Source organism: Lucilia sericata, unplaced genomic scaffold, assembly GCF_015586225.1.
Source record: "Lucilia sericata isolate MDLA Ls3-8-SP2 unplaced genomic scaffold, ASM1558622v1 Contig001760F_arrow, whole genome shotgun sequence".
Lineage (NCBI taxonomy): Eukaryota > Metazoa > Arthropoda > Insecta > Diptera > Calliphoridae > Lucilia > Lucilia sericata.
The window spans coordinates 28,390-43,146 of record NW_023995661.1 but is presented as its reverse complement, the minus strand read 5'-3'; positions in this window follow the sequence as shown (position 1 = coordinate 43,146).

The window sequence follows — 14,757 nt, the reverse complement described above, 5'->3', positions numbered from 1 at the left end:
TTTAAGTGTGTTTTTCAATAAGGTTCTTGGCATTGTTTACATTTTGGAAAGAACTAAGCAAAAGGGAGAAAATACACAATTTAAATTAAATTGTGGTCGTTAAAGCTTATGAAAATTTTTAAGTAAAATATTAAGCAAGAATTTTTAAAAGGCTCAGTTCTAGAGAACAAGTTAAGCATAAAAGTATTTGAAATAAACTTAAAATATAATACAAAACACTTTGCATTTTTGTCTCTTTTCTGTTAAAGAAATAAACAACAACATCATTTTTTGTTTAATAATATTTTCAGTTAAATTTACTACAACGGCTACAGCAGTGCAAAGAATTTTAAAACTGTTAATGCAACTGCAGCACAAATTGCTGCGTAGTCAACTGAACTGCATTAGCAAATACATAGAACAGCTTTAAACCAGAAAATAAAAACTAAATTTTTAGTCAACTATTTTTATAAAAAAAAAATAACAAAACAAAAATAAATACTAACTAAACCAAATACCTCATCTACACGTTAAACCTAAAGTAAAAATATACACGTATTTTATAAAAAAATATTTATATTATATAAATATTACTATAATTAATACTACAATAATAATATCAACCAATTACGTTTACTATACATCATAAGAAAAGTACCTGAAAATTTTAGTTTTAAAACATAAAAACAATTATAGTAAATCTGGGTAACCTCAAGTTAATCTTTAAAGGTAAGTTTTAATATTTTTTAATATTTTACTAACTTTTAAAGTTTTTGTAATCAATACCATCAAGCAAAAAGTTTTTTATTATTTCAAAGAATCTAAGTTAAAAAACAGTAATTCCAGTGCGTATGATAAATGTTGAATTGAAGAAAAATAATAATACTAATACGTAAATAGTGTAGTTAGTAAGAATGCGGAATTTTAATGAATAATCCAATTCTTAGTGAAAAAATCGAATTTTTAGTGACAAATCGAACATTTAAAGGAAAATCAAATTTTTAATGTAAAATCAAAATTTGTAGAAAAAATCAAATTTCTAGAAAAAAAAAGAAATCTAGTTTTTAGATAAAAATCGATTTTTGATTAGCTAGAACTGAACTAGAACTGTATTAGAACAAATGTATTAGAACTGAACTAGAACTGAACTAGAACTGAACTAGAACTGAACTAGAACTGAACTAGAACTGAACTAGAACTGAACTAGAACTGAACTAGAACTGAACTAGAACTGAACTAGAACTGAACTAGAACTGAACTAGAACTGAACTAGAACTGAACTAGAACTGAACTAGAACTGAGCTAGAACTGAACTAGAAACTGAACTAGAACTGAACTAGAACTGAACTAGAACTGAACTAGAACTGAACTAGAACTGAACTAGAACTGAACTAGAACTGAACTAGAACTGAACTAGAACTGAACTAGAACTGAACTAGAACTGAACTAGAACTGAACTAGAACTGAACTAGAACTGAAACTAGAACTGAACTAGAACTGAACTAGAACTGAACTAGAACTGTACTAGAACTGAACTAGAACTGAACTAGAACTGAACTAGAACTGAACTAGAACTGAACTAGAACTGAACTAGAACTGAACTAGAACTGAACTAGAACTGAACTAGAACTGAACTAGAACTGAACTAGAACTGAACTAGAACTGAACTAGAACTGAACTAGAACTGAACTAGAACTGAACTAGAACTGAACTAGAACTGAACTAGAACTGAACTAGATGAACTAGAACTGAACTAAAACTGAACTAGAACTGAACTAGAACTGAACTAGAACTGAAACTAGAACTGAACTAGAACTGAACTAGAACTAAGAGAACTGAACTAGAACTGAACTAGAACTGAACTAGAACTGAACTAGAACTGAACTAGAACTGAACTAGAACTGAACTAGAACTGAACTAGAACTGAACTAGAACTGAACTAGAACTGAACTAGAACTGAACTAGAACTGAACTAGAACTGAACTAGAACTGAACTAGAACTGAACTAGAACTGAACTAGAACTGAACTAGAACTGAACTAGAACTGACTAGAACTGAACTAGAACTGAACTAGAACTGAACTAGAACTGAACTAGAAACTGAACTAGAACTGAACTAGAACTGAAACTAGAACTGAACTAGAACTGAACTAGAACTGAACTAGAACTGAACTAGAACTGAACTAGAACTGAACTAGAACTGAACTAGAACTGAACTAGAACTGACTAGAACTGAACTAGAACTGAACTAGAACTGAACTAGAACTGAAACTAGAACTGAACTAGAACTGAACCTAGAACTGAACTAGAACTGAACTAGAACTGAACTAGAACTGAACTAGAACTGAACTAGAACTGAACTAGAACTGAACTAGAACTGAACTAGAACTGAACTAGAACTGAACTAGACTACTAGAACTGACTAGAACTAGAACTGACTAGAACTGAACTAGAACTGAACTAGACTGACTGACATATGAACTAGAACTAACTAGAACTGAACTAGAAACTGAACTAGAACTGAACTAGACTGAACTAGAACTGAACTAGAACTGAAATAGAACTGAACTAGAACTGAAATAGAAACTGAACTAGAACTGAACTAACTAATAAACATGAACTGTAAGATTTGTGTTAGAAAGTGCTCACAATTTCTATACGTTATGTGGGCGATTAGCAATTCAAAATACGTATGAGTGTTATTAATTTTATTATAATTAAATATAGATCATACGTTTCGTAGTTCATACATATCAAAGCAGATTATTAAAAGTTAATTAGTTATTTTCTCGCTATCATTTTAATGCAAATTGTAATATTAAGGAAAACACTACATAAAACATAAATTGCTACGAATTTTTATTAATTATTTCTAAAAATAAATATAAATTTTAAACATTTGCATGCATATGGTATTGATTATAAAAACGAACGAAAGCAAACATAAATTAAGCACCAACAATTAAAAACAAAAGAGCGACGCATTTAAAACAATTTACTAAATCTCTTTAATTTATTTCGATTTAAAAATAGCCTTGACATTGGTCATTTTAATATATATTTTTTCTTGTTTTGTTTTGGTTTGTGTGTCAATATTAAATATACAAAAATAGAAAAGGGTTTGTCAATAACAATTTGTTGGTGTTGGTTGCATGATGGCGGTGGTGGTGCTGATGATGATGTTGGTGACGATGATGATGTCGGTTATATCATGCGGTTTATTTGCTGTTTTGTATTTATATTTCTGCCCATTTGTATAACGGAAATCAGAAGCCATTGTTAATGATGGGCTAGAAATAAAACTTAAGTATTTATAAAAAAAAGAAACGTAGGACTGATTTCAGTTTATTATAACAATTTAACATGAGCAATATGTCTTTATTTTTGTTACGAAAACAAAGGAAAAAAGGATTTTCCTTTGGGTATTTTTGTCAGCTTTAATGGTCATAAACAGTTCTGAGCAGAAAGTTTGATTTAATTTAAAAATAATCAATGAATATTTCCTTTATAATAAAAATAACAAATATTAAAAAAATTTTTATATTATAAACAAAAAACATGCTATTTTTCCAACCTCATATGTAGTCACAAGTTTTGGCAATTACAACAAGAACAACTATAAAAATTTGCGTGATGTCTTTTTACTGTTGTTTTCCCAATATTGTCTAAATTATCTAATTAAGATAAATTGCTTCAGAAAAAGAAAATCTGTCTCTCAAATTAACAAAAGAATATTTGGGGCGAAAATGAAACTTTTTTTCCCCAAAATCACAAATTTTTATTTCACGATAAAATCGTCATAAATCAATTAGTTACAAAAATTGTATATGCGACAACGTGTTATAATAGAAAATATTTTTAGTTTTTATTTGTACTTTTGAAATTAAAAATATGTGCAACAATTAATTTTTTTTTTGTTTTTCTCTTTATTTAATTTTTCTTTTTTTTTTTTTTCATTTCTTGTAATTATTTTGTACAAATTTATGAATTTATGCCAACAAATATTATATATGATGACATAGAATTTTTCAAAAATTTTTTGCTAGTTAGTTTTTTTGTTTCGGGGAAATAGTTATATAGTGTGCCACCAATTTGTAGTGTTTGGGTTTTTTCCATTTTGGTTTTCTTGGTTAAGGTTAATGCCAATTTTCTGTTGCTTTGATTAATATATAAATCTATCAATCAAGATAAAATCAAGATGTTTCTTAACGAAAATAGACGTGGAAATTTTGTGTAAAATTTTTAAGATTTAGCTTTTTGCCAAAGTTTTTATTTGGTTTAATGGGGTAATGAGATTTTTTGAAGGTTAATGTGACTTAAAAAAAGGACAATTTTGTATATTTATCTTTCTGAATAATCTAAAGCTATGATCCCCTAAATATCCATAATCCCTATAAATGGAATACAGTACTTATAATCAAAACTTTCCACATACATACACATGATATCGACATTAGTATGAACGTAAGGATTATTTTTCAAAGGCAGGAACTAAAGTAGAACTGAACTATAACTGAACTAGAACTGGAACTAGAACTGAACTAGAACTTACTAGAACTGAACTAAGAACTGAACTATAACTGAACTAGAACTGAACTAGAACTGAAAACTTATAACTGACTAAACTGAACTAGAACTGAACTAGAACTGAACTAACTGACCTAGAACTGAACAGAACTGAACTATAACTGAACTAGAAAACTGAACTAGACTGAACTAGAACTGAACTAGAACTGAAACTGACTGAACTAGAACTGACTAGAACTGAACTAGAACTGAACTAGAACTGAATAGAACTGAACTAGAACTGAACTAGAACTGAACTAGAACTGAACTAGAACTGAACTAGAACTGAACTAGAACTGAACTAGAACGACAGAACTGAACTAGAACTGACTAGAACTGAACTAGAACTGAACTAGAACTGAACTAGAACTGAACTAGAACTGAACTAGAACTGAACTAGAACTGAACTAGAGAACTAGAACTGAACTAGAACTGAACTAGAAACTGAACTAGAACTGAACTAGAACTGAACTAGAACTGAACTCGAACTGAACTAGAACTGAACTAGAACTGAACTAGAACTGAACTAGAACTGACTAACTAGACTGAACTAGAACTGAACTAGAACTGAACTAGAACTGAACTAGAACTGAACTAGAACTGAACTAGAATGAACTAGAATGAACTAGAACTGAACTAGAACTGAACTAGAACTGAACTAGAACTGAACTAGAACTGAACTAGAACTGAACTAGAACTGAACTAGAACTGAACTAGAACTGAACTAGAACTGAACTAGAACTGAACTAGAACTGAACTAGAACTGAACTAGAACTGAACTAGAACTGAACTAGAACTGAACTAGAACTGAAATAGAACTGAACTAGAACTGAACTAGAACTGAACTAGAAGTGTTTAGAACCGAACTAGAACTGAACTAGAACTGAACTAGAACTGAACTAGAACTGAACTAGAACTGAACTGAACTAGAACTAGAACTGAACTAGAACTGAACTAGAACTGAACTAGAACTGAACTGAAATGAACTGAACTAGAACTGAACTGAACTAGAACTGAACTGAACTAGAACTGAACTAGAACTGAACTAGAACTGAACTAGAACTGAACTAGAACTGAACTAGAACTGAACTAGAACTGAACTAGAACTGAACTAGAACTGAACTAAACTGAACTAGAACTGAACTAGAACTGAACTAGAACTGAACTAGAACTGAACTAGAACTGAACTAGAACTGAACTAGAACTGAACTAGAACTGAACTAGAACTGAACTAGAACTGAACTAGAACTGAACTAGAACTGAACTAGAACTGAACTAGAACTGAACTAGAACTGAACTAGAACTGAACTAGAACTGAACTAGAACTGAACTAGAACTGAACTAGAACTGAACTAGAACTGAACTAGAACTGAACTAGAACTGAACTAGAACTGAACTAGAGAACTAGAACTGAACTAGAACTGAACTAGAACTGAACTAGAACTGAACTAGAACTGAACTAGAACTGAACTAGAACTGAACTAGAACTGAACTAGAACTGAACTAGAACTGAACTAGAACTGAACTAGAACTGAACTAGAACTGAACTAGAACTGAACTAGAACTGAACTAGAACTGAACTAGAACTGAACTAGAACTGAACTAGAACTGAACTAGAACTGAACTAGAACTGAACTAGAACTGAACTAGAACTGAACTAGAACTGAACTAGAACTGAACTAGAACTGAACTAGAACTGAACTAGAACTGAACTAGAACTGAACTAGAACTGAACTAGAACTGAACTAGAACTGAACTAGAACTGAACTAGAACTGAACTAGAACTGAACTAGAACTGAACTAGAACTGAACTAGAACTGAACTAGAACTGAACTAGAACTGAACTAGAACTGAACTAGAACTGAACTAGAACTGAACTAGAACTGAACTAGAACTGAACTAGAACTGAACTAGAACTGAACTAGAACTGAACTAGAACTGAACTAGAACTGAACTAGAACTGAACTAGAACTGAACTAGAACTGAACTAGAACTGAACTAGAACTGAACTAGAACTGAACTAGAACTGAACTAGAACTGAACTAGAACTGAACTAGAACTGAACTAGAACTGAACTAGAACTGAACTAGAACTGAACTAGAACTGAACTAGAACTGAACTAGAACTGAACTAGAACTGAACTAGAAACTGAACTAGAACTGAACTAGAACTGAACTAGAACTGAACTAGAACTGAAGAGAACTGAACTAGAACTGAACTAGAACTGAACTAGAACTGACTAGAACTGAACTAGAACTGAACTAGAACTGAACTAGAACTGAACTAGAACTGAACTAGAACTGAACTAGAACTGAACTAGAACTGAACTAGAACTGAACTAGAACTGAACTAGAACTGAACTAGAACTGAACTAGAACTGAACTAGAACTGAACTAGAACTGAACTAGAACTGAACTAGAACTGAACTAGAACTGAACTAGAACTGAACTAGAACTGAACTAGAACTGAACTAGACTGAACTAGAACTGAACTAGAACTGAACTAGAACTGAACTAGAACTGAACTAGAACTGAACTAGAACTGAACTAGAACTGAACTAGAACTGAACTAGAACTGAACGAACTGAAACTGAACTGAACTAGAACTGAACTAGAACTGAACTAGAACTGAACTAGAACTGAACTAGAACTGAACTAGAACTGAACTGAAACTATGGAAAACTTTTAAAAGATAAAGTTTTAATTAAATAGTCTTCAAAAAGCCACGTGTAATCGAAATCAATAAAACAACATTAGATTTATTCATTGATACCAACTAGACATTTGGCTGGTAATAGCTTGTCACATTTTCATTTTATTTTCTTTTAATAGACTCCATAAAATTAATGGGAAACATTTATGTTTTAATTGTTAATAGTTTTAATTGTTCTTTCATAGCTCCCACTGAAATCTTTTTTCGCTTTATTAATTTTTAATCAATAAGTGATATTTTGGGGCGGCAGTTACATACATATGTATGGATGTGTGTAGGTACATGAGTGCTGATATCTACAAACAATAAAAAAATCAATAATAATGATTAATGGTTTTTCTTTAATAAACCAGACAAAAATTTTTATAGTCCTTATAATACCCTTTAATCCTTCTTAAGATGATTTACGCAAGATAATAGCTGACAAGGTCACCTTAATGACGGGTATTTAAAATAAAGTAATTAAGTTACTAAAATATGGTTTCATAGTCGTTGAAAATATGTATTAAAGAAAGCACATGATTGAAGTAAGTTTTAGGTCTAATGAATTTTCATTTATTAACAGCTTATAGCAATTAGTTATTAAGTATAAGAACATTATTGAAAAAATACCTATTAATGTTATTAATTTTCTTCTTTCATAACCACTTTTTGCTATTTTGTAATGTTTTAGCAAGTTACCCAGTTAGCATTTGGAAGACTGTTGGATGATTAATCAGTAAACTGAGTAATTTTTGACTCCTTTTGATGACCTAAAAGTGATTAATAAGTTGTGCGCTTAAAAAATGACTCGAAAATGATCCCGATATATGATTGAAAACTGATTGTTTATAAATTTAGTTTGTAGTTATATTTCGTGCAGTCGGAAGATCAAAAACAGTTTTCTGTTGTATTGTATTTGTCTGTAACAAACATAAGAAATACTCAGAAAAGACTCAAAAATGACCATAATATGATTCGGAAATAACTCTAAAACGACCAGTTATTTGGCTCATTAATGACTCAAAAAAGATTAAATAATGAGTCATAATTGATCAGATGATGGGCTCATAAATTACTTATTTAGAAGAGTCGCGGGTAGGGTACCATTTTTAATCGTGCAGAAGAGTCATAAATGACTCGAATATGATCAAAAATTTAAAAAATGCTAGCTGGGTAATGACTTGACATTTAATAATAACAGAAATGAAAATTTTCCACTAAGTAACTGAATAAATTTAGTTTTTTTGTTGTTATACTGCTGGTGGTATTATGAACTAAGTATTAGTTATATAGAATTGATCATATAACTTTATTGTTATATTTGTATCATTGCCTTAAATGTTTAAGGAATCAAAATTGTTATTCTGGTTTAAAAGATACACGGGGTGCAAAAAGTACCAAAATATCCTTTTACTCCTTAAAAGGGCCGAATTTAAAAAAAAGTACCAAAACTATCCCTTCTTTAATGTTTGATTATATTAAACGTTTTCTAATTGTAGTGTCTATTTTTTGTCACTACATATCACTCACTACCTTTATAAAAGTTATAAAAAGTACGTACTTATTTTCTACATTTTCATAGTTTTCACATTATTTATAATAAATAAATCGAATAAAAATAACTATAGTTTTCATGTTACTTTTACTATTGTTACAGTTGTTGTTGTTGTTGCTATTGCTATTATTGTGTCAGTTAAACACGCATTTTAGTTGTTGTTATTATACAATTGTAATACAGTATTCTAGTACATATACTAAAACTTATATTACTTATTGGTAGGCATCAATTACTTTGCCAAGTAGACAACAACAACAACAAAAATCCATCATTAACATTGTTATTTTGTATTCAGTTCAATTCAATTCAATATGAATGGTAATTATTAGTAATGACGTAGATTTAGATTTTTTTATAGAATATAAACAAATTAAATGAGTGTGGCATGTATTTAAGTTTTAGGTTGAGTATTTATTATGTATAAAAAAAACTATGGAAAATTTCGGAAAGAAAGTATAGAAATAAAAATAAAAAGAATCGAATATAACCCTACCATATAACATTTGGACATATATTTATATTAGAAACATATGTTAAAATCAAAAATTGCACTTTCTTCTAATTGCTCATATTTTTTTTCGCTCGCAGCACATCGTTTGGAAGAGTATTTAATATTCGTTTCAATCTTAATATTGTTGACCAAACATTTGTCCTCTTTGAAGAAGCCTTTCCAAAATATTGGTTTCATTTTCCATAATAACTATAGTTAGCTTTTAATATGCTTGCAATTAATATACGTGCCACCTCCAAGCATGATTGAGTTATTTGAAAGAGTTGATGTCATGGATAATTTGCAGTATTGGATTTAATACAAAATAACAATCAGTAAGATATCAGAAGACTGCTTTGAAAAATATAACTCAAAATATATTTTTTTGTTAAAATAATTTGAAAATAATTGTCCCGTGGACAATATCTTTTATAGGAATACCTGTGAAATTAAATGCTTAAAAAAAAAAAAATACTTTTTTGAATAGGGTCTCAGCTCCCTACCAGCAATAGAAAATGCTTATTTCTATTATAAGGAGCAAATAAACAATCTAAAAAATTCTAAAATGGACCAAGCCATATACCAAACTATTTTTGAAATATTTTCCTTTATAAGCTTAGCTATTAGCTACCACAAATTTTACACCTATTTCGATAAAAAATTAAAAATAATAGGCTTCTTTCACCCACTAAAAATCAAGATTTTTAATCACTGGTAGGGAACTGAGGACCATTCGTACATAACACCAATCGGCAATGTCATTTAAACTTCTATAAAACTAAATTTTCAAATATTTGCAGACATACTGGAACATTTAACATAATTATGAGCTCAAACACACAGAGAGGCGGACGGACATAGTTAAATCGACTCAGAATGTGATTCTGGTATACTTTAGGGTGTAGGACCAATATTTTTGGGTAGTGCAAACGTCAGAAGAATTGCATAATACCCCCACTATAGTGGTGTAGTATATAAAAAGGCTAAATTTAGCCTTAAAAAGCTTGAACTGATAACACAGCTTGAATTATTCTTCGGAAGATTATAATGATGTTCGAAAGATTACGTAATGATGACCTCACTCGTTGTTTGTTAGTTCGTTAGTAGTTAGTTCGTTATTATTAGTTAGTTAGTTAGTTAGTTAGTTAGTTAGTATGTTTAGTTAGTTAGTTAGTTAGTAGTTATGGTTGGTTAGTTAGTTAGTTAGTTAGTTAGTTAGTTCGTTGTTAGTTAGTTAGTTAGTTAGTCGTTCGTTAGTTAGTTAGTTAGTTAGTTCGTTAGTTAGTTAGTTAGTTAGGTAGTTAGGTTAGTTAGGAGTAGTTAGTTAGTTAGTTAGTTAGTTCGGTTAGTGTTAGTTAGTTAGTAGTTAGTTAGTTAGTTGTAGTTAGTTAGTTAGTTAGTTGTAGTAGTTAGTAGTTAGTTAGTTAGTTAGTTAGTAGTTAGTTAGTTAGTTAGTTAGTTAGTTAGTTAGTTAGGTAGTTAGTTAGTAGTTAGTTAGTTAGTTAGTAGTTAGTTAGTTAGTTAGTTAGTAGTTAGTTAGTAGTTAGTTAGTTAGTTAGTTAGTTAGTTAGTAGTTAGTTAGTTAGTAGTTAGTTAGTTAGTTAGTTAGTAGTAGTAGTTAGTTAGTTAGTTAGTTAGTTAGTTAGTTAGTTAGTTAGTTAGTAGGTAGTTAGTTAGTTAGTAGTTAGTTAGTTAGTTAGTTAGTTAGTTAGTTAGTTAGTTAGTTAGTTAGTTAGTTGTTAGTTAGTAGTAGTTAGTTAGTTAGTAGTTAGTTAGGTAGTTAGTTAGTTAGTAGTTAGTTAGTTAGTTAGTTAGTAGTTAGTAGTAGTTAGTTAGTAGTTAGTTAGTTAGTTAGTTAGTTAGTTAGTTAGTTAGTTAGTAGTTAGTTAGTTAGTTAGTTAGTTAGTTAGTTAGTTAGTTAGTTAGTTAGTTAGTTAGTTAGTTAGTTAGTTAGTTAGTTAGTTTAGTTAGTTAGTAGTTAGTTAGTTAGTTAGTTAGTTAGTTAGTTAGTTAGTTAGTTAGTTAGTTAGTAGTTAGTTAGTTAGTTAGTTAGTTAGTTAGTTAGTTAGTTAGTTAGTTAGTTAGTTAGTTAGTAGTAGTTAGTTAGTTAGTTAGTTAGTTAGTTAGTTAGTTAGTTAGTTAGTAGTTAGTTAGTTAGTTAGTTAGTTAGTTAGTTAGTTAGTTAGTTAGTTAGTTAGTTAGTTAGTTAGTTAGTTAGTTAGTTAGTTAGTTAGTTAGTTAGTTAGTTAGTTAGTTAGTTAGTAGTAGTTAGTTAGTTAGTTAGTTAGTTAGTTAGTTAGTTAGTTAGTTAGTAGTTAGTTAGTTAGTTAGTTAGTTAGTTAGTTAGTTAGTTAGTTAGTTAGTTAGTTAGTTAGTTAGTTAGTTAGTTAGTTAGTTAGTTAGTTAGTTAGTTAGTTAGTTAGTTAGTTAGTTAGTTAGTTTAGTTAGTTGTTAGTTAGTTAGTTAGTTAGTTAGTTAGTTAGTTAGTTAGTTATTATAAAGTATTTTTTCTATTGAGCCTACTATGTCAGGTCTCTGGTGGGAATCGAACCTAAATATTTTCATTTCTATTTCGAATATTAGTTGTAGCTTATAACTTAAGTCCATTATTATCCAAAATTTCAGTAGCGCGTGTCATAAATTACAACAAAACAATTGAAATGCCATGATTCACAAAAAATTATTATGATAAACAAATAGAATGACGTTAAAGAAATGTCTAAAACTAAAGTAAAAATCCATAAGAGAATACCTACATTGAAAAAGAGTGTGGGAAAATAATAAAGGATAAAGAGACGTAAAAAGAGTGCTATATTATCTCACTTATTCAAAGCATTTAAGAGAAACCTTAAAGCTGAAGGTAATTAGAAACATTCTTAGTGCATTTCTAAAGAAATTACTTTCATTTGACATCAAAAATTAAGAAAAACCACTTAGTGATATCGGTATGGGAATTAGGCCGGCCTCAAAAACACTTTGAGTTTGTATTTTTTTTGGAAAAGGTTAAAGTTATATTTATTATAACATGTTTGTCGATTGACGTTTAATGGAACAGACTTAAAGGAAGCCTTATAAAGTGTGTTAGTATAAGAGAAGTATGATGGTTTGGGTATAAGTTTTAAGTTGTGATGTATGGAAACAAATAAATTAAACGGTTAGTTTTCGTTATTGAACCTTAGTTAGTTAAGTTTTACCAAAATTGTTAATGGAAATTTTTATGTCTATTATAATTCTATGACTATTAAGTATTAGGGAGGGTTACCTTTTGAAAGTTTGAAGGAGCTTTGACTAAGAAGGGAGCAAAGGTTCTTATATGTATTTGGCACTGAGAGTTCTGCATGTTCAGTGAAATTTCGATATAATGAAACTTTAAATAACGAAAAACTTAATATTTATAACGATTTTTTTGAACATTGTGGTAGTAATTTCTAAGTTTTAAAGTTTATTAATGTATTTTGGTAGAGTGTTGTAAAGCAGTTTCCTATTTGAACCAGCCTAATGCATATGATTGCTACAAATTCAAATTCCTATAATTTTAATTGATGACAGCTATAGCTAGAGACAATTATTAATAGTTTCTTTTTTTTAGATATACATTAATAATACAGTTTGTTCTGTTTTTTTGAAAAGTAATATAAGTTAACAGAACTCTAACAGTTTTGTTCATATCAACATTTTATTTACTATAAATAAACAAAAAAAAAGTATAGCAAATGACAATAAATAATAAACAAAGCTATGTATAATTTATTAACAAAAAACCATAAAAAAGAGCAGGGAGAAAAGTTTCCATAATTTACTCTTGCATGGAGAATAAAAATCCTGCTGCTCAGAAATTAGTTGTATAAATACCACAGCAGAGAAACTAACAGAGACATAAAGTTACGTGTTTTAGCAGTGAGTAGACAAGCGGAAAACATATAAAAACCGAAAAAAAAAAAACGAAAACTGAAAATATCTATATAAAGTGGAAAAAGTGTGAAAAAAAGGCTTAAGGCAACAATTTTCAAGGAAATAACTTTAAACTTGTTAAACTTAAAGAACAAATTTCAAAGGATATTTTAAAATATAAATATTTATAAAAAAAAAAAACCTAAAAAGTTGGTGTTCAAATATAGAAATTAGGGTACAACGCCCTTTTTTCCTCTAAAAAAAGAAAAAAAAAAAAAAAACTATTAGACAGTCTCTACTAGAAAAATATCTTTAATATAAGAAGAAAAAAAGTCAAAGACCAAAAAGTGCATATATAGACAATAAAAACAACACAAATACTTGCACATATTTAGCTGCAAGGACTTGACACAGATTTCTTTTTTTTTATAAGAGCAAACACAGACATTTTTTTATGCCTAAACAAAAAGTAATTATTATACATAAATTATAAAACTATTAAAATCAAATATACATAAAAAATAATAAAATAAAAAGACTGTTTAAACGAATTTAAAGTTTTTTTTTTGTAAGAGAAAAAAACACTAACAAGTTATAGAGAACTTTTGAAAACTTTTATTTTCCTGAAATCGTTAATTTTTAAACAAAAAATTCACTTTACGCAACAAGTTTTAACAAAAATCCCAACAACGGAGCCTTTAATTCTATACAAGTATCTAAAGGATAAAAATAATCCCCGTATTCATGATAAAATTTTAGAAAACAAAAAGAAAACCACGCCTCATCGGTAGCAGACAAAGCTGGAGGACATTACTAGAAATCTAGAAATTTACGTTTCAGACATCAGCTCTCAGTGTGTTTTTCTCTAGTAGTTGTTGTAGCAGTTGTTGTTGAGCTAAATCATCAATGTTAAATAGAAAACAGCCCACATCAATGGAGTACTTAATAAATATATTGAAATTTAATATAAAATATTTAAAAAATCAATAATATCATAAAAACCAATTAGTATAATTCCGTTCTAACGAAAACCACAAGAAAAATAACAACAAAAAAAACATTTTAATTAAAAATTATTGAATATAACAAAAAAATAAATAAACAAAAAATCTTACTTAATCTCCCTTAATAAAAACACACAAAGTATAGAAAAGACCACAACAAAAATGAAGTCCTTTTAAACAACAACAAACCTAGTATTTAATAATCAAAAGAAAATAAGAAAGAAAAAATCATTTAAATAACAAATAAAGAAAAAAATAATCCTCTTAAATTAATAAAAAAATAAAGTATAACAGCAGTAAAAGGAATACGAAAAAGTCCTTTTTTTTTGTAATAAACACCTTAACCAACAGAAACCAACCAACCACCACCACCAGCACCACCAAACCCTGGGCACAACTTCAACAGCAGCAAACATCTCTTTGCTTTTCACGTGTTACTTCAAACCAAACAACTAACACCTGCAACCCTTAACTAAGGATACGGAAACACTGAGATTTCATTTAACTGTCTCTCTTTGTTTCCTTGTTTTAAAAGATTTTATTTAAAACTTTATTTATTTCTTAACTACGAAAAAA